This window comes from Bombina bombina, chromosome 1, assembly GCF_027579735.1.
Source record: "Bombina bombina isolate aBomBom1 chromosome 1, aBomBom1.pri, whole genome shotgun sequence".
NCBI classification, from domain to species: Eukaryota; Metazoa; Chordata; class Amphibia; order Anura; family Bombinatoridae; genus Bombina; species Bombina bombina.
Genome location: NC_069499.1, coordinates 964,301,322 through 964,322,977, shown reverse-complemented (window position 1 = coordinate 964,322,977; position 21,656 = coordinate 964,301,322).

Genomic DNA, 21,656 nt, shown 5'->3' with positions numbered 1-21,656 from the left:
AGATAACATATATCATCTATACAATTACAGATCATCTGTTTAACAGCGTATACACTTCTATTAATATACTCTTTCTTTTTACCAAATCCTTGAAAGAACTAAAATAAAATACCCTGATTATATACCACATTATAACAGTATATACATATACATATATAATATATTTTAGGGCAACTGCTAACAAAAATAAAGAAAACTTATATTTCACATAAATCTATTCTTCGATTAATCTTTTATTTCTTTTTCCCTCTTTTCTCTTCCTCTCTCTTCCCTTTCAGTTCCTCCATTGTTATAAGTTGCATTCCCAAAAAGAAAAAGAAAAAAAAGAAAAGGAAAAAAAAAAAAAAAAAAGGAACAGAAAAAAGGAAGAAGCATAGACCATCACATCTTAATACACTGTAGATACACACAACAACAACAACAACAACAAAAAAGAAAAAGGAAAAAGGGCCTTGATTCTCTCCTCTCCCTCTCTCCCCCTCCTCACTCCCCCCAAAACTGTGGAAATCTAGCTGATATTAAGGCTATACTAAAATAGTTTGATTTTCTTAAGGGATATATTATCTGTTTTTGAACTCTCTCTGGGAGCGTTAAGAGTACCTTCAAAGGGACATTCTAGCCAAAAACTTTCTTTCATGCTTTAGAAAGAGCATGCTATTTTAAACAGTTTTCTAATTTACTTCTGTTATCTCATTTGCTTCATTCTCGTGATATACTTGGTTGAAAAGCATATCTAGATATGCTCAGTATCTGCTGATTGGTGGCTGCACATAGATGCCTCTTGTTATTGGCTCACCCATGTGCATTGCTATTTCTTCAACAAGGGATATCTAAAGAATAATGCAAATTACATAATAGAAGTAAATTGGAATGTTGTTTAAAATTGTATTCTCTATCTGAATCATGAAAGAAATATTTTGGGTTTCATGACCCTTTAACCCCTTTTGAAAAAATAAAGCTACTCTCCTCTCCTGTGTTATATTTATATTAAATTGTTCCATATTCATCTGTGCCACAACTTTATTATTGAATTCTTTCATCGCTGGACTATATTTAGATTTCCAAGAACTTAATATTACATTTCTTCCCATTAATATGGCTGTGTTAATTAAAACTACATTCTCTCTATATTTTGTATTTGGATATAGAAAAAATATGTGTTGTGCTTCAAGTTTACATTTCTTTACTAAAAACCTGTTCACCCAATGATTTACCCTATTCCAGAATTTTTGAATCTTAGGGCATGTCCAGAAGCAGTGGCCCATATTTGCGAAATTACATCTGGGACAACCTGTGTATTATCTTTCTTAGACCATCTTGCTATTGCTGCTGGTGTCATATATGCCGTATATAAGAGTCTTACATGGGATTCTTTCCAATTAATAGAGTTTATAGCTTTATCTACTCTTTGAATACTTTGTGTGACTTCTTCTACTGACATTTCTCTGAACTCTTTCTTCCAAGCAATATTTATTTTCTCTAAGTTATCCTGTCCCATTTTCTGCATCATTAAGTTATACCAGATTGAGATTGAGTTAAAACCAGTCCGATACAACTTTATGCAAGAATTTATTACATCTAAGGACCAGTTGCTCCCATGTTTCTCTCGTAGCATGAAAAACAGATGACAAATCTGTAAATATGCATAAAAATCTTTGGTGGATAAAGTAAATTCCTGTCTTAATGTATTAAATGATTTAATTGTCTGTAGATCAGTATCTTCCAGTTGTGCTACAAACCTCAAACCCCTCTGCTCCCATTTCTTATAAACTTTTTGTTCCAAACCAGGTACAAAATCTGGATTTCCTCTTATAGAAAGGTATTGAGATACCTGATTGTTAATATCTAGATCTTTATTATATTTATTCCAAGCCAACACTACATTATATATTATTTTCAATTTGACCACCTCTTTAGGTATGTTCTTAAGATCAACATGAAGTAAGCCTGTCAATGAATATGGATATACCAGATTGTATTCTAGTTGTGTATACGAAACTTGGTCTTTATCTGTCAGCCAATCAGCGGCAATCTTAACCATAAATACTCTGTTATATAGTTTAACGTTGGGAAAGTCAAGCCTTAATAAACCTTTTATTTATTTATACCTTGCTGCTGCTACTTATTCCTTTTGGACCTCTGGACTGCCTATCCTTCTGGAACTCCACACCCCTCTGTCTATTGCCGGCTGCTGGGTTGCTGTGTGTGTATGTTTGGTTATCCTTGGACTCCTTCACAGTGGGACGAGGATAACATCTTGGTGCTGAGTTGCCTGAGAGTCTGCCAGACAACTTTTTGGATCCGGCCTGCTTTATTGGCACAATTTGTGCTATACTTCATGTGAGTAGGATTGACTTCATCTGCATAATATACTCTGTGTGACCCTCTGATTTGCACTATGTGGCGCCTTCTATCTTTTGTATCATATTCTGGATATTGCAGTTCTTCCTTAGTTTAACAGGTACTGAAGTGAGAAATATTGATTCATCTGCATTTCTTCTGATGTTTATTTAGCTTGCCCTGGAGTTAGGCCTTAATCATGTTAAATACACAAAGGAAAAACTGACTTTGACCTTTTCCAAACTCAATTCAGCATGGCTATTAATCTTGCCTGGCTTTTATATTTTTGTTGTTGGAGATACTTGGCTATTGAAATAACTAGCCGTAACAGCGATATCTTACGGGGTGAGAAGGGGCAAAATAATTTTACAACCTAATCTTATAAAATAAAAGGTCTTACCTTTCCCCCCTCCCATAAGGAGATTATGTCCAAAAATATTAATGGACAAATATCTTCACCAAAGATGTCTCCTAAACTTAAAAACCTAGACAAAAAAAGTAAATAAAGCCATCAACTCTCCTAATAAATTAAATATGGAAGATAAATCAGCCAATCCTCCTGATGCTAGTGAGATCGCTGCTCAAGTTTCAGCTCTAAAATAGAGGAGATTCACACGAGACTGGATACAATAATAGGAGAAATAAAAGCCCAGGCTGATAGAATAACAGAATTGGAACAAAGGGTTTCTAATTGGGATGATATCAAAATTTCCATGGAATCTAAAATCAATTTTTTAATAAAGCAAAATACAACTTTATCCAATAAAATGGAAGACATGGAAAATAGAGCAAGGCGTAATGATTTGTGCCTAATAGGATTGCCTGAAACCCTTAAATCTTCAGAACTGAAAGCCTTTGTGGAAGAGTCTCTCCATGATCTGTTGGGAGTAAAACTCAATAAGAACCTCTTTACAGTAGAAAGAGTTCACAGATTGGGAAGAGAGCCAGAACCATCCTTACAGAGTTCTAAGAAACCCCGCCCAGTAATTGGAAAACTCCTTAATTTCCAGGGGAAGTCAGAGCTTTTAAGAGCCTTTAGAAAGCAGCAAGATCTTCACTTCAATTGGGCTAAGATATTACTTTTTCAGGACTTCTCTGTGGAAACTTCTTTGAAAAGGAAATAATTCTCAACCTTATGCTCCTGATTGGTCTCATAAAATAGGTTTTTCTCTCTTCTATACCCAGCCAAGTTCAGGATCAAATCTGGCCCTAATTATTGTTATTTATTTGAATCCCCAGAAGCAGCTCAAACCTTTCTAGAGAATGAAACAAAAAAATAGTCTATTAATGAGAGCCCTCAATTCTTTCCTCTCCCCTTTTTCTTTTCTTTTTTTTTCTGTCCCTTCATTACTGGTGACAATTTCTTTTTATTTGTACTTGAAAATAATGAATATTTGTGGACACTTGATACATTTTACTTTATCCTTAACACATTTACAATTTTTTTCTGTTTATGAGACAGTTTTTAGTTTTTATTACTCACAAATGAACTTTTTTTCTTTTCTTTTTTTTTTCACTGGAAGTAACATTGTCACAATTTTTTTGGTATATGAAAATAATGAATTTTGGTGGTCATTTGTTAAACGCCTATACAGTATATACCTAGCACATTTATTACAACAATTTTTGTTACAATTGTTTTTTGTTTTTTTTTGTACTTGAAAATAATGAATATTTGTGGACACTTGATAAATGTTACCTTATGCTTAACACATTTACTATTTATTTCTGTTTATGGGACTCACAAATAAACTTTTTTCTCTCCTTTTTTATCACTGGAAGTAATATTTTCACAATTATTTGGTGTATATGAAAAGAATGAACTTCGGTGGTCATTTGTCAAACTTCTATATATACCTAGCACATTTGTAACTTTTTCTTCTGTTTATGGAACACTTTGAATCTACACAACTATTATTCATATAGGAATTGTTTGTTTGTTTTTTTTGCTTGTTATTCTGAACTTTTTGATAAGTTGTTTTATATACACTGAATTTGTTTTATTATTATGTATATATATATATATATATATATATATATATATATATATATATATATATATATGTTTCACTTGGCCCTTTTTGAGTTCTTTGGATATTTGATTATTTTTTTATATATATTGTATTTGTTCAGGTCTAACACATTTACACCTAGATTACGAGTTTTGCGTTAGAGGCTATGCGGTGCTAATGAGCAGTTTTGTCTCGCCACTCACTTACCTACAGTGCTGGTATTACGAGTTTTCAGAAACCCATCGTTAAAAGACAAGAAGTGAGCGTTGAGCAAAATTTTGCTCATTACCGCACTCCAATACCAGGGCTGCTTAAGTCAGCGGTGAGTTGGTGTAACGTGCTTGTGCACAATTTCCCCATAGGAATCAATGGGGAGAGCCGGCTGAAAAAAAGTCTAACACCTGCAAAAAAGCAGCGTAAAACTCACTAACCAGCACCATTGATTCCTATGGGGAAATAAAATATATGTTTACACCTAACACCCTAACATGAACCCCGAGTCTAAACACCCCTAATCTTACACTTATTAACCCCTAATCTGCCGCCCCCGACATCGCTGACACCTACATTATATTATTAACCCCTAATCTGCCGTTCCGGACACCGCTGCCACCTACATTATACTTATGAACCCCTAATCTGCTGCCCCCAACATCGCCGACACCTACATTATATTTATTAACCCCTAATCTGCTGCCCCCAATAACGCAGCCACCTACCTACACTTATTAACCCCTAATCTGCCGCCCCCAACGTCGCCGCCACTATATTAAATTTATTAAACCCTAAACCTAAGTCTAACCCTAAACCTAACACCCCCTAACTTAAATATAATTTAAATAAATCTAAATAAATATTACTATCATTAACTAAATTATTCCTATTTAAAACTAAATACTTACCTGTAAAATAAACCCTAAGATAGCTACAAAATAACTAATAGTTACATTGTAACTATTTTAGGATTTATTTTTATTTTACAGGCAAGTTTGTATTTATTTTAACTAGGTAGAATAGTTATTAAATAGTTATTAACTATTTAATAACTACCTAGTTAAAATAAAGACATAAAGAATTTAGCCTGTTATAGTCATTGTAGAGACAGTGTTCCGATTTTTCGGGAAACAGCTAAACTTTATTTAAAAGCGGAGATTAACACTTATGTGGCTAGATTTAAAAAGATGCAAATGGCAAATGATAATGATTTATCAATTAAACTAAGAGACACATATACTTTATATCAACACCGTCCAAATAGGGAAAACAGATAGAATTACTTTACCTGTAAAAAAGAAAGAGATCTATTCCTTTAAAAAGAAGCATAAGAATCTCTGTATACGAGTGCTGCCAGGTTTTCAAGGCATGGCAACAAGGTGGGCAAATTCCAGGCTTCAATTTTTAAAAGGCAAACTAAAAGGAAACCTATAGCTACTCTTAAAATTATAGGTAAGGACAAAATGTATACTAAACAAGATCAGATATCTCGCCTATTCCAGAATTGCTATACTGAGTTATTTTCTTCCCAAAACACTACAAAGTCAAATATTAATGCGTTTTTAGAAAATGTAGTGTTTCCCAAAGTTTCAGATTTAGATCTTGAATCTCTAAATAAGCTAATAGAAGAACAGGAGATTTATAAAACTATTACTTCAATAGCCAGAGGGAAAACTCCAGGCCCAGATAATATGCCTTTAGAGTTCTACCTGATTCTTTCATCTGAGATTATTCCTGTTTTAAAAGATCTATACAAGACATATTTTGAAGAGAATTTCAAGTCATCTAAAAGTTTTAAAAGAGCTAATATTATTTTGATTCCTAAAATTAACAAAGATCCTTCAGAAGTAACTTCATACAGACCTATCTCTCTGGTTAATCTTGATTACAAGATTCTGATGAAAATCTTGGCAGAGAGGATGGAAATTATACTGCCTAAAATTATCTAGTAGGTTTTGTGAGTGGAAGAAACAAACATAAGGAAAATCCTGCATACAATTTGCCACTATAGTCAAGACCACTCCGCTCTGCCTGAGGCCTTCCTGCTATCCTTGGATGCAGAGAAGACCTTTGATAGAGTAGAGTGGTCCTTTATGGCTGAAGTTTTTGGAAAATTTGGATTTGAAGGCAGGTTTGTGGGGTTGATTGCTAAAATTTATTCTGACACAAGGGCATCTCTATTGGTTAATAATGGTATCTCACATTCTTTAACTTTGTAAAGGGGCATCCGTCAGGGTTGTCCCTTGTCCCCTCTTCTATTTGATCTAATACTGGAGCCATTAGCTATCAAATTGAGGAATTGAAGGAGATCTTGCCAGGAATTAGTATAGGTAAGACTGTACTTAATACCTTGTTATTTGCAGACGACTTCCTTCTGTTTGTATCTAACCCTAAATATATAGCTATTCTAAAGATTGAAGCTATTCTTAACCTTCTGGAACAATATAGCTTAGTTTTGGGCTATGAAACCAATCTAACAAAATCTAAAATATTATGGCTAAAAAAACTGACGATTCTCAACTCTATCAATGTATAGAAACTTAGTCATTGGAGTATTTAGGCTTAAAAATCTCAGCCAATCCAGCAAGCTGGTTTGGAGACAATATATCTGCCATCTTGCGGGAAAACAAAGAGAAGATTAAGATCTGGGCATCTTTGCCAGTTTTGCTGTCGGGAAAAAATAATCTTTTTAAAATGTTTATAATTCCTAAAATCCTTTATACACTTAGGATGCTTCCTATATTAATTAAGAAAACTGATCTTTGGCGGTTTAATCAATCATTGAGATACTTCCTCTGGAGGGGGAGAAAGGCAAGAATAAAACTTGACTATTTATACCAATCATAATCCAAAGGGGGATTGGCCTTACCTAACTTGGAATGGTACAATTATGCAGCTATTCTACATTTTTCAATCGACTGGCTGCTACAGTTTTTTTAAATACTCGAATAAGCATTTGGAGGAACAGTTTTGTTCCCCTTATTCCTTAAACTTTGTGGTACATGCTTCAAATAAAGAATTAGAAATAACTATTTCTACTCACCCCTTATATAGAGACATTCTGTGGGTATGGAGGAAATCAATGAGGTTACTGGGAACTATATAAAAAATCTCTAAATGGTTGCCAGTACAGGGCAACGGACATTTTTCATTAGGAAATACAGTTAATATATTTGGTAATTGGTCGCCTACTAAATATTTAACTATTGAAGATCTTTGTGATAGAGATTCCAAAAAACTTTATACTTTTGGTCAATTTCAAAAAAAGTTTTCGTAAGTTCAAACAAAGCATATGTTCTATTTTCTTCAACTCAAGAACTACAGTATATCAATAGATTGGCAAGGTTAGATCACCCATTAAGGGACGTTATTAACTCTGAAAAGTGGTCACTTTCATCAATTTATAAAATCCTCAGAGCAACAGAGGCAAAGAGATTTCTACTAGAGTTGAGGAGTCATTGGGTAAAACTGATAGATCTTCCTGATTTGAATAGCCTAATCTTGAAAAGTCTTAATAGAACCCAGACTCTATGCATTTCAGTATACTTAAGAGACACCCAATTTAGATTATTACATAGGGACTATCTCACACCACAGAGAGTTGCTAAGTGGAATAAAAATTTCAATAATTTATGTTCTAAATGTTCCTATGAAAATCTGGACTTAGGACACTTGTTATGGGATTGCCCCAAGCTAAAACAATTCTGGCTGAAAGTTGGCTATCTTCTCTCCCAAATAATAAAAATAAAAGTACAGTTAACAAAAGAATCTATCCTTCTCTTGGTTGATCATGACTTATGGGGAAACTAAGCTAAATTCATCCTAACAGCAATACTGATTCTTAGAAAATTAATTTTCAGTATTGGATTAATTCTAATATACCTTTGATTGTTGAAGTAAAGAAACTATTAATAAACTCTGTAATAACAGCGGCTTATGACTCTAGACTGGAGATGAGGGGGTGTGACTCCTTTAGCAAGATCTGGAGCGATTTTGTTTTCTATCAAGGAAGGAATTTTACAATCTGCCTAGACCATCCAATTAAAATAGCTTGCATTAATGGAGAAGGGAGGGCAGGGTTTTTGCTTTTTTAAATTTTTTTATTTCATATATATTGATAGATAAATGGAGGAGCGGAGGGATTCGGAGACTGGCTAAAGGTGATTAGTCAGATGTTTAAGACCGTGTTAAAATGTTTTAGGAGAATCCATGATGTAAATATTGGTGGTTAAGGTAATCTGTAAGTTTGATTGCCATAATAGCTTCAACATTGAGGTAGAGGGCAATAGCCTTATGTATAGCTCTTGGCATATTAACTATCTTGATTGTCATTGTTTTTTCATTGTTTTTTTTTTCTATCTGTTATTTTGACAACTTTCTAAAATAAAAAAAAATTAAAAATAAAAAAAACACTCTCACTAAAGTAACAAATTATCTGTTATCAACTAAAGCAAAGGGACACTACTCATATTTCATTTGGACCTATCCACTGCTTTTGACAAAGTTGACCATCCTCTCCTAGAAAAAATCCTAAAAAATGTTGGAATCCAAGTCACAGCCCTCTCCTAGTTTGCTTCTTATCTCTCAAACCACACATTTTCAGTTTTCTTTAACAGAATATTCTCTGATCCTTTGCCCCTCTCAGATAACTGCAAGGCTCTGGGTCCCTTGCGATTCTCTCTCTATACATCCTCCCTTGGAAAACATATATCCTCCATTAGGTTCCAGTACCACTTATATACTGATGATACCCAAATCTATCTTTCCTCTCCTGATATCGCTCCCTCTATACTCAACCAGATAATCAACTTCTTATCCCCCTCCTCTTTAAGACATCTGACACCTGACATTTCTCTGACAGTTGGAGACTGTATACCCAACACCTCGCCCTAGGTCTGCTGTCTTGGGCTTACACTTGACTCACATTCACCCCACATATATAAGCGCTTACCAAATCCTACCATGCCCACCTGCGCAACATTTATAGAATTTTTCCCTTCCTTACTCAAAAAACTACAAAAACACCAATTCATTCCTCATTTGGTCATGCATTGATTATTGCAATCTACTTCTAATTGGCCTTCCCTTACACCGCCTCTCCTCCCTCCAATCTATTATGAAAGCTTCAGCTAGACTCATCTAAGTTGCCAATCTACATCATCTACATCCAGTATCCACACAGGCTCCCCATACACTTCAGAATAAAATTTAAAGTATTAACCTTAAATTACAAAGCACTCAACAGCCTCTCTCATCTCCAAATATTCTCTGACCGTCCTCTTCGATAAACCTCTGACCTATGTCTCTCCACTCCTATTATCTCTACATCCCACTCCCACCTCAAAGACTTCTCACTTGCTGCTCCTGTCCTCTGGAACTCTCTACCCTCTCCTTAAGCCTTCAACCTTGTAAAGCTTCAGACACTCCTTAAAAACACACCTATTCAGAGAGGCTTACCATCTCTCCTCTGTTTTTCATCCTAATCAAAATAATTCTTGAACTGTCTTGACTCACTGCTGCAACTACAATTCATGTGACAAGCTACCACAAGGGCTTGCCGGAAACATAAGTTAAGAAGCAGCGGTCATATAAGATTGCGATGATTAAAACCCCCTGCTAGCGGCCGATTAGGGGGCAGCATTGTGCAAGCATTTCACAAGAAATGCTTGTGCAATGTTAAATGCTGACAGTGTATGCTGTCGGCATTTAGCGATGTAGGGCAGACATGATTCACTACATCGAATCGAATCATGTCTGCCATTTGATAAATGTCCCCTATATCTTATGTCTCAGCACGCTCAACCAGTAGCTTGCAAGCTCTCCAGAGCAGGACCCTCTTCCTCTTGTACTAGATTTGTTCAGTCAGTAATGTTTTTGTATATTATCACAAATCCTTTTCATTGTATACCCCTATCCCTGTACCCAGCGCTACAGAATTTTGTGGTTCTATACAAATAAATGATAATAATAATAAATACTTTGAGATTGTAATAAAAAATGTATAAGAAAAAAATGCAACATATTCCTTTATTTTTGTCCACTTTTCCTATAATTTAATTCTGAATATTTTGAGGTGTGAGGTCGAAGAGAGATTTATTTACCTTACTGCTCATTCGCTTTTTATTGTCAGATATTGTTGAGATTTTAAAATGTATTTATATTTAAAAGGACATGAACCCCAATTTCTTTTTCATGATCCAGATAGAGCATACAAGTTTAAACACCTTTACAATTTACTTCTATTATCTAATTAGCTTTGTTGAAGGGCTCAGGTAGTGTCAGGAGCAACAATACACTACTGGGATCTAGCTGCTGATTGGTGGCTACAAACATGCCTCTTGTCATTGACTCACTATATGTGTTGTGCTTTCTCCAAGAAGTGCATTTCTGCTCCTTCAACAAAGTATACCAAGAGAATGAAGCAAAGGATAAAATATGTAAATTGGAAAGGTGTTTAAAACTACATGCTCTATCTGAACCAATTAAGAATATGTTTTGAGTTTTTATGTCCCTATTGAAAAAGACATATACACAATCCTAGCAAGATACACTGCTACTGGGCCCATCCATTTTGGGGACCCACCTGCTGCTGCTCAAGTTGAATCAGATTTCAGAGCACCTTGAATACTAAGCTGCAGTTTTTCTAATCACCACTAGTGCTAAAATTGTGGTGATTGAAAAACAACCGGGAAAAAGAAAGAAAGCTCTGAACAGAAAGAAATCAGTTTGCTGTAGTAAGTTTTTTCTTAAAGCTGCAATGTTTTTTAGGGGTGTTTGCTAGGCTGTGCATCAACTCCCTCTTGTATATGTGTGTGTGCATGTATTTGTGTGTATATGTGTGTGTGCATGTGTTTGTGTGTGTATATTTGATTGTGTGTGTGCATGTGTTTGCATATTTTGTATGTGTATGTTTTGGTGTGTGTGCATGTGTTTGTCAGCGTATATATCTTTATATCTGTGTGTATGTGTTTGTGTGTGTATATGTTTAAGTGTGTGTATGCATTAATATAAGTATATATTGCCCTTTAGCTATGCTTTGGAAAGGCATGCTGTTTAAATGAGGGAGGCCCTGTCACAGACTTTGCTCTGGGGCCCAGAAAGTTCTTGTGCTACCGTGGTACTATGGTACTGTGGTTTTACATCTACAAAGTATACAGTGACTGCTAAACAGTTTCATACACTAGCTATCAGCATACCAATCATGGGCTATTATGTCTAGTTAATTGCATAGACTTTTTATTATTTAAAATACATTTTTGTGGTTTATCTTTGTTATTGTTATTTTATTTTATTTACTTCTCTTTGATTTGGATTTTTTTTCATCAAATACAAAAATGAAATGTTCTATAATTTCAGAACATTTGTTATATCTACTGAAATAAAATAAACATTAAACTCAGCCCCCTCAGTATTTGGCAGCTTTTAAAAGCATTTGGAAATAACGCACTTGGAAATCATACACTTGATACATTTGTTAGACATTGTCAACAAACTCTTTCAGCATACAAATATTTATTGCTCAATAAGCTAATGTGCACAATCTGTGCTGTTTAGTGGGTGAAAATCAAGACACATGTCATTACCCAGAATACATTGCAGCATTTTGTATGGAATCAAGGTTGCTCCTGCCTGATGTTTTGGAAGCTCAGAACTGTCAGTTACAATGAGCAGATAGAGGACAATATTATCTTTTGACTAATTTATGCTGCATTTGTTACTAAATGAAGGTCGATTTAAATATTCAATAAAGGTTTCAAAAATCACAAGCATAAGGTAATGCTCTGACAAACAGATTCAATAATACAAATGTTCAAATGCTGAGGCAATAAATATAATGACATTTGTAGAATGTGGTATTTTATGCAGATGCTACATAAACACTTTTTAAAAAAATGGAGATTAGAAATATACTTACGCTATTACATACAATAGGAATGAGAGCTACTTAAATCATATTGGCTGATTTTAAGAGCCAAAAGGATTTTAGCAGCCCTAATACCTATTGGCTAATTTCAAATTTTCAGCCAATAGGAATGCAATGGTACCCCCAGTATAAAAGGGGTACCTTGCATTTGAATTCTCAGTGTGCGGCGGATGATCGCATGAAGAGGACCTCCAAGTCAGATCGATGGACCTCTGCCTTGGACCTCCGCCTGGACCTCCGCCTTGGATCTCCATCTGGAACTCCGCCTTAGATCTTCGCCTGGACCTCCGCCTTCATGCATCGACCGCTCCACCTCTGCAGGGATGAAGAAGATGCCGATCCCTCCACCCGGATGAAGATGGAGCCGCTGGGTTGAAGATCGTTCAAGCCGGACTATAGCAACTGTGAGTACCTAAAGAGGGGTTAGTGTTAGGTTTTTTTGGGTGTTTTTTTTTTTTTAGATTAGAGTTTGGGCTTTTCTTAAAAGAGCTGAATGCCCTTTTCAGGGCATGAAAAAGAGCTGAATTTTTTAGATAAAGAGCTGATTTCTTTAGGGCAATGACCTACAAAAGACCCTTTTAAGGGCTATTGATAGTTTATTATTATTATTATTCTTTTATTTTGGGGTGTTTTTTTTAACGTGTATTAGAATAGGAATACTTTTTATTATTTTGAATAATTCGTTTGTTATTTTGTGTAATATTTTCTTTTTCTTTTTGTGGTGTTTTTTGTTTTTTTTTAGAATAGCCATTTTTTTATTTTTAATGGGCAGCAAAAGAGTTTAATGCCCTTTTAAGGCAATGCCCATACAAATGCCCTTTTCAGGACAATGGGTAGATTAGGTTTAACTTTATTTTTATTTTGTGGGTTTGGGGGGTGGGGGTTTGTATACAGTTAGGGGATGTTTGTTTTTCTTTTTTTGAAAAAGAGCTGATTTGTTTAGGGCAATAGATTAGGGTTTTTTATTTATTTATTTTTTTTATTTTTTTTTAAACAGGGTATTAGAATAGGAACAATTTTTATTGTTTTGGATAATTTAATTTGTTTTTGTAATGGTAGTTTTTTTTTAGGGTTTTTTATTTTTTGCAATGTTAGTTTTTAGTGTAAGGCAGCTTAGGATTTACTTTTATTTCACAGTTAAGTTTGTATTTATTTTAACTAGGTAGTTAGTAAATAGTTAATAACTATTTACTAACTAGTCTACCTAGTTAAAATAAATACAAACTTACCTGTTAAATAAAAATAAAACCTAAGATAGCTACAATATAACTATTAGTTATATTGTAGCTAGCTTAGGCTTTATTTTTATTTCATAGGTAAGTTGGTTTTTAGTTTTCAATAGGTATTATTTAGTTAATAATTGTAACTTTAATTTAGCTCTATTTTAATTATCTTAAAGTTAGGGGGTGTTAGGTTTAGGGTAAGGGTTACAGTTAGAGTTAGGTTTAGGGGTTAATATAGTTTAATTTAGGTTGTTGCGATGTGGGGGGTGGCAGTTTAGGGGTTAATAGGTTAATTTAGTGGTAGTGATGTGGGAGGCCAGAGGTTTAGGGGTTAATAACTTTATTTAGTGGTGGCGATGTCGGGGAGTGGCGGAATAGGGGTTAATATCTTTATTTTAGTGTGGGGGGTGTTGGGGTGCGGGGGAATAAGGGTTAATAACTTTATTATAGTGATAGTGATATCGGGAGTGGCAGATTAGGCGTTAATAACATTATGTAGGTGTCTGCAATGTCGGAGGGCAGCGGATTAGGGGTGTTTAGACGTGGGGTTTTTCATTCCACGATCGCAGGTGTTAGTTTTTTTTCTAACAGACAGTGGGATATGTAAGGAGCTCCTAGGATAAAGGCTAGGTCAAGAATAAGTGATGTACAAAGTAATAGAAAATCTAACAGCAAGTGTGCTAGAATTGTTAAAATTAAAATGTCATCTATATTTAGTAGTACATAAAACAACAATCAGTAACACGTATTACAGCAGAGTACATGGATCCATAGTACTGTTTAAAAACAATATGAGATAATACAATATAAACAATATGGGATAATACAGTGATAGAAAAATACAATGTTAAAAACAGGCAATGAAAGACATGATAAAATATAGACAAGGGCTAAAATGTCAGTAATGTGGCCCCTGGGGGCGAGGGCACAATATGTAGAAAATTGGATGTCAAAAAATTGGTGTCAAAAAAATTGTTAAAAAATTGTTTTAAGAAATTGTACAAACAAGTGTTTCCAAAATAGAACAAGGTGATGATAAGTGACAATCCTACCAGTGAAATCCAAAGGAATGAGAGTGTTCCAAAATGAGTGAAAAAATGAAAATAAAAGGTTCCTAGTGTTCCAAAATGAGTGTTCCAAAATAAGTCAAAATGTTCCTAGTGTTCCAAATTAGATGATCCAACTGATCCAACAAAGTGTTAATCCTCCAAGATGTGGAAAAACAAAAACAAGAGATAAAAACTATGCTGTGATCAACTCCAAAAAATGATATATTCTTATCATTTAGAGTTTATTGTAAACAATACTGCTCTATGTTGTTCCTTTTCTTTTTTTTCACAGGTTATGGAGTTTTTTGCATATTATTGAATTTATCCTCATTGATTATTATCTACTATTGACTATCACTCAGCCCCATTTTTCTCATTTTTATTATTTTTTTTCAATTCTTATTCATATATTTTTTGGGATTTTTTAACACTTCCACATTTTTTGGAGTTGATCACAGCATAGTTTTTATCTACACGACAAATATGACTAAAAATCTTTACCTAACCGGCAGGGCAGCCCTTGGAATTTATCTTACTACAGGCGATGTTTCCCCGTTAAGTTAGTTTAATGCCCAGCTAACTCCCACTGAACACCTACATCTATGTCATGTCTGCAATCTACCTTACTAATAAAGACAAATAAAAAACCTTCCCCTATAAACTATAGAAGCTATGTTGATACATGTACAGTATATGCAATGTTTCATGTATATGCATTTTCTTGTATAATGCATATTATTTTAATTATTGTATTGAATTTAAACAGCTGTCATATTTTTGCTTGTTTTGTTTTTTTGTTAAACATTAATATTAATTTTTCAATATATAAATATGTTATAATGGACAGAGCAGAGACTTTATAGTTTTACATAAGTGCAGAAATGTTTAACTTTGCACAGTTTAACAAACGCACGGTTAGATTACGAGTTGTGCTTTAGGGTAAAAAAGCAGCGTTAAAAGGTCCTAACGCTGCTTTTTTGCGCCCGCTGGTATTACGAGTCTTGAAGGTTTAGAGGCACCGCACACTTCTTTGGCCTTACCACAAAAACGACTTACGTAAACTTTGTAAAGTCTTTTTTCTATGGGACTTCCATAGCTCCGGTATTATGAGTCTGTCCTGGGAGGCCAAAAAGTGAGCGGTACAGTCTACCCTGTCAAGATCCCTAACGCATTTAAAAGTCAGTAGTTATGAGTTTTATGGTACAATGTGTAGCATAAAACTCACAACTAAAGTGCTAAAAAACACCCATAAACTACCTATTAACCCCTAAACCGAGGCCATCCCACATCGCAAACACTATAATGAAAAAAGGAACCCCTAATCAGCCACTCCGGACACCGCCGCCGCCTACATTATATTTATGAACCGCTAATCTGCTGCCCCCAACATCGCCGACACCTACATTATATTTATTAACCCCTAATCTGCCGCCGCCAATGTCGCTGCAACCTACCTACACTTTTTAACCCCTAATCTGCCGTCTCCAACGTTGCCGCCACTATAATAAACATATTAACCCCTAAACCGCCACACTCCCGCCTCGCAAACATTAGTTAAATATTATTAACCCATAATCTGTCATCCCTAACATCGCCGCCACCTACCAACATTTATTAACCCCTAATCTGCCACCCCATTGTCGCTGCCACTATATTAAAGATATTAACCCCTAAACCTAAGTCTAACCCTAAACCTAACACCCACTAACTTAAAAATAATTTAAATAAATCTAAATAAATATTCCTATCATTAACTAAATTATTCCTATTTACAACTAAATACCTATAAAATAAACCCTAAGCTAGCTACAATATAACTAATAGTTATATTGTAGCTAGCTTAGGGTTTATTTTTATTTTACAGGCAAGTTTGTATTTATTTTAACTAGGTATAATAGTTATTAAATAGTTATTAACTATTTAATAACTACCTAGTTAAAATAAATACAAAAGTACCTGTAAAATAAAACCTAACCTAAGTTACACAAGAACTGCTGGTGCAATGATAAATGCAGAGAGTGTATGCTGTCAGCATTTATCGATGTGCAGTGGACATGATCCGCTTTATCGGATCATGTACGCTTGCACAATCATAAATATGCCCCTATAAACTAAATTGCTTCCGACAGTATATTTATCGGTCTGCGACTTCGTTCAAACCTAATTACGGTTTAATGAAACAAGCCAAAAGTTTATATTATAGTAGACAAGTCCTTCTCTTTAAAAAATATATACATTTTGTCTCTATAGTCAGGTGATCACTGAAGTAACAGTGAACAACTTGCAAGAAAAAAGTGTTTTTATTTCTGTACTGCACAAAGGGGCCTCTCTAATCTATACTGTATATATCCCCCAAAAAGCTTGTATGGGCCCCTTTTTAGCATGTGGCTACACTTGTTGACAATTTAGTATGGTGATCACAGTAACAACAGTAGTCACTGGGAATTTCTTTATATCATTTACTAAAATCTTAACAAAAATATACAATTTTTTAAAACTTTTTGCTGAAGTTATCTCATGTCTTGAAATATAAATATACTAGTGTTAAAGCCCATGTACACGGGGCAAAATGTTTAAGGAACTTCAGCGCAGCAGTCCCACCCATGCCCTTCTAGCGATGGGCCGCCAATCCCGGCTCCCTCCTAACCCTCCTACACCACCAACGATTGGCACCACCGCTGCCCAATGTAGACTGTGTCTGCACTGCCACTTCAGAAATAGTGCAATCTCGCTACTTTTAGTGAGATCGCAGAAGAGATAGGCTGTCCTCGCATTTGTCTCGCGCAGTCTCTACTGCGCATCAGCGCTGGTCGTTAAGTAGTTAAGGACAGGTATGTTTGTCTTGTTCAGTCTCTACTGTGCATGACTGCATCGGACAAACATACATGGGGGTCGAATTATCAAGCTCCAGAAACAGAAGTTATGAAGCAGCAGTCTAAAGACCGCTGCTTCATAACTTGTCCGCCTGCTCTGAGGTGGTGGACAGTAATCAGCCCGATCAAATACGATAGGGTTGATTGACATCCCCTGCTAGGGCCTGATTGGCCGCAAATCTGCAGGAGGTGGTATTGCACAAGAAGTTCTGGCATTTATCGATGTGCAGTGGACATGATACGCTACATAAATATGCCCCCTGGCCTTTTATTCTATAGTTTTATATTGAATCTGCTGGACCTGATGATGAAAAATTAAAAATTTTTTGTTTGTTTTTTAAATATATATGCGTATATATACAGTATGTGTGTGTATATATATATATATATATATATATATATATATATATATATATATATACAAACACAAGATGTATAGGGATGGCGCAGTGCGAGCAAAGTGATAAGAATAGTTGCCTACTTACAGGCTATAAACATGTAATTCAATATAAAAGAACCTATGTTCAAACAATAAATGCAACAGTAGTATTGTACATAGATATAAAAAGGTAGAAATGTAATAATATAGGACACAGTTAAGAAAATACACTCGGGTGTGACCTAAAAGTTCATAAGGTAATCAAAAGATCCCTTATAATGTCCCAAAGTGACAGGTGTATGCAAGAATTCAGATATCAGCTTCTTCAAATCTTCTATATATCCCCTTAAGGGTGTGCACTTACATTAAAAACCCTCAATCAAATGAGGTAAGGATGATTCAGAAATGCTGGACTCGGATGTCCCCTCTAGGATATACCGTCACTGGTAGTTGAAACTTTCTTTTCGTGCTGTATAGGGTACTAGTGCCCTTCTTGGTATCCTGGTATATGGAAACTTTCGATTCCAAGAATACAGTCAGACTCCGTTCCACAAAAGCCAGGCTTTTGTGGAACGGAGTCTGACTGTATTCTTGTAATAGAAAGTATCCATACTTTTAGGTCACACCCGAGTGTATTTTCTTAACTGTGTCCTATATTATTACATTTCTACCTTTTTATATCTATGTACAATACTACTGTTGCATTTATTGTTTGAACATAGGTTCTTTTATATTGAATTACATGTTTATAGCCTGTAAGTAGGCAACTATTCTTATCACTTTGCTCGCACTGCGCCATCCCTATACATCTTGTGTTTGTATATTTCTTTGGGAGATCTTGGGAACTGCTCCGACTTTTTTTGGGACAGGCTGATAGTGGGAGCCTCAAAGGAATTTAATTACATATATAAGGGTATTTAAGAATTATAAATACGTGTCTCTAAACCTCAAGAGCGCTGTAGGGTTAGCTTGAAGGGTTCACCCTAAGAGCTTTCTGTCTTTTCTCATATATATATATATATATATATATATATATATATATATATATATATATAAAAATTTGTGTGGGCTACTCACTGAAATTTTACTTACAAACTAGTGTTTAAATGTAATTATATAAAAAAAAAAGCTCAAAATTGGCTCAGCACTGTGGTGTAAAAATGGCTTAGCAACGAAAGGGTCAATTATGAATATGTAAGAATTTTCCATTTCTGAGAACTGGATGTGCACATCACAGGCTTCACAAGCATGACCCCGTGACATATGTGTCCTCAAAGGGACATGGAACCCAAATTATTTCTTTCATGATTCAGAAAGAGCATGTAATTTTAAACAACTTTTCTAATTTAAACTATTATTTAATTTTCTTCCTTCTCTTGTTATACTTTGTTAAAAGGTTTATCTAGGAAAGCTCAGTAGCAGCAAAGAACCTAGGTTTTTGCTGCTGATTGGTGGGTGCATATGTATAACGATTCTCATTGGCTCACCGATGTGTTCAGTTAGAAACCAGTAATGCATTGCTGCTCCCTCAACAAAGCATACCAACAGAATGAAGCAAATTTGATAATAGAAGTAAATTGGAAAGTTGTTTAAAACTCAGGAAAGAACAATTTTGTGTTTCATGTCCCTTTAATTGGCCTCTGCAGAGAATAAACTACAAAACAATTGAGATCTTGCTTACAAAATGACAGTGGCAAACTTTATCTATTCCAGTAAAAATTCTGGATAAGGCAAGTAGTGGACGGTTTTGACCATTGAAAAATAATTGCAGCAAACAACGCTTGAACACATTAAAATCACACATAATGGGCCAGATAACAAGTGAATTGAAGTGGCGTTGTATAGCTGCCTTTGCACTCCACATTTTCCCGTTCTTCTTATCTGTCTCCGTGTAGTTAAGAATGTGTGTAGTAAGGGGCCCCCTTGGATACACTTGTGACATTTTTACTACGCGTTTCATCTGATACAATACAGCCTTAATTACTGACTGCTTGAGTACAAAGGCTGCTATACAACACCAAGGAGGAAGAGATTCAATCCGAGGAGGTCACAGAACAGCTTGTGTGTCTTTTCACACAGCTGATCTTGTTAATACCGGAGGACATCTAAGGTACATCTCTTATATCTGTAGCCTATCCCCTCATGGGACTGGAGTCCTTTTACACTGCTTACTCAGGGCTTGCTTTCGCTTCCCTCTATATGGATTTGAACATTTAAACACACAGGGAAGGTTGTACCCACAAGCTTTACTTCATTTTCTGCTTTCTACAATATTTTAAATCATTTTTAAAATCTGTTCCTATACTAATATATATTTTTCTGTATCCTATTTTTTTTTCTGGTGATTGTATAGCTTGCATCCTCACCTGAGAGTATGTTTTCAAATATTTTTTCAAGTATTTTTTTTTAATTTGCAATGTACTTAAACTGTGAATTAAGTTATATTGTGATTTCTATTTTTATAATATTTTTTATAATATAAACTGCACATTACGGCCTGCAGGAGTATTGCTTTTTTTAATGCTGTTTTAGGCAATCTAGGCTGGGGATCCATTATTAGCCTAGTGCGTGACATTCCCAGGCTTCATGAGAGTGCTGGTGATGTCACAAAGGGGCTGAGCCAGGAAGCGCAGTGTAGCTGCTAGGTAGCTGAATGTGAGGGGGTTATTTAAACTTCTCTATTTCAGTTCCCATAGCAGCTACATACCTCCAAGACCCCTTATTTGAAAGAGAATTGCCTGGTCTTGGAGAAGTAAAAGAAAGCTGATTATTTAAAAATAAAGTAAAAACAAAACACACAGGGACACTCAGGGATTATAGATATGCACAATGAAAAAAACTTCTATGTCTAGAGACCTCTAATAAAGTATTTGTTTCTAGCCCCTCTCTTAAAAAACAAAAGTGAACCCCTTGCAAGAAAAAAAGTGCTTTTATTTCTGTACTGCATAATGGGGTCACTCTAAGCTGTATTATAACCACTATGGGCCTCTATTTCATATGTGGCTAACTATGATGACAATTTTATAAAGTGATCACAGTAACAGCAGTGGTCCCTATTCTATTTTCAATATATTATTTACTAAAATCTATGCAAAAATAATACATGTATTTATGTTTTTTTGCCGCAGCTATCTCACATGCCATGAAGTATAAATATAATAATGGTATATTGTGCATCTGCTGGGCCTGCTGAAAAAAAAAAACAATATATAATTTGTGTGGGTCAGTCATTGAAATTTGATTTACAATAGAGTTTAAATGTAGGTAGCACTCGTGAAAAAAAGCTTAGGAGTGAATGGGTTAAGGAGTAAAATGGTAGTAAAGAGGGAGTACAAGTGTTTTCTCTAATATCTTATGAGCAGGGCCATCTTTAATATTGACTGGACCCTGGGCAAACATTTTCTTGGGCCCCCGTCCATGCAATTTCGCTCTCCACCCCAACATCCCAAAAAACAACTAAATCGATTTATTTTATATTTTTTTTAAATAAATAAATTGCAATATGTGAAACTGGACCTAAGCAGTACTAATAAGTAAATATATATATAAATTCCTCCACTGTGGATTAATTTAATATATTTACTAATTAATTAATTAATTAATTAAATGTTGGTTTTAAATGTATTTTATATATTTTTTTAAGTTCATAAATATTTAATGCAATGCACGGCATCGCATAGTAAAAATCAGTGGCGGACCTAATGTCTACAGGGCCCCGGTGCAAGAATTTATTTTGGGCCCACTAAAAGCATCTCACCAGTTTTGGGATATTCACTACATATTTATTGTTTACACAGCCACTGTACAGCAAAATTACCACTTTCATGAATACCAAGGGAATGCCTAACATAACAAACTCCCC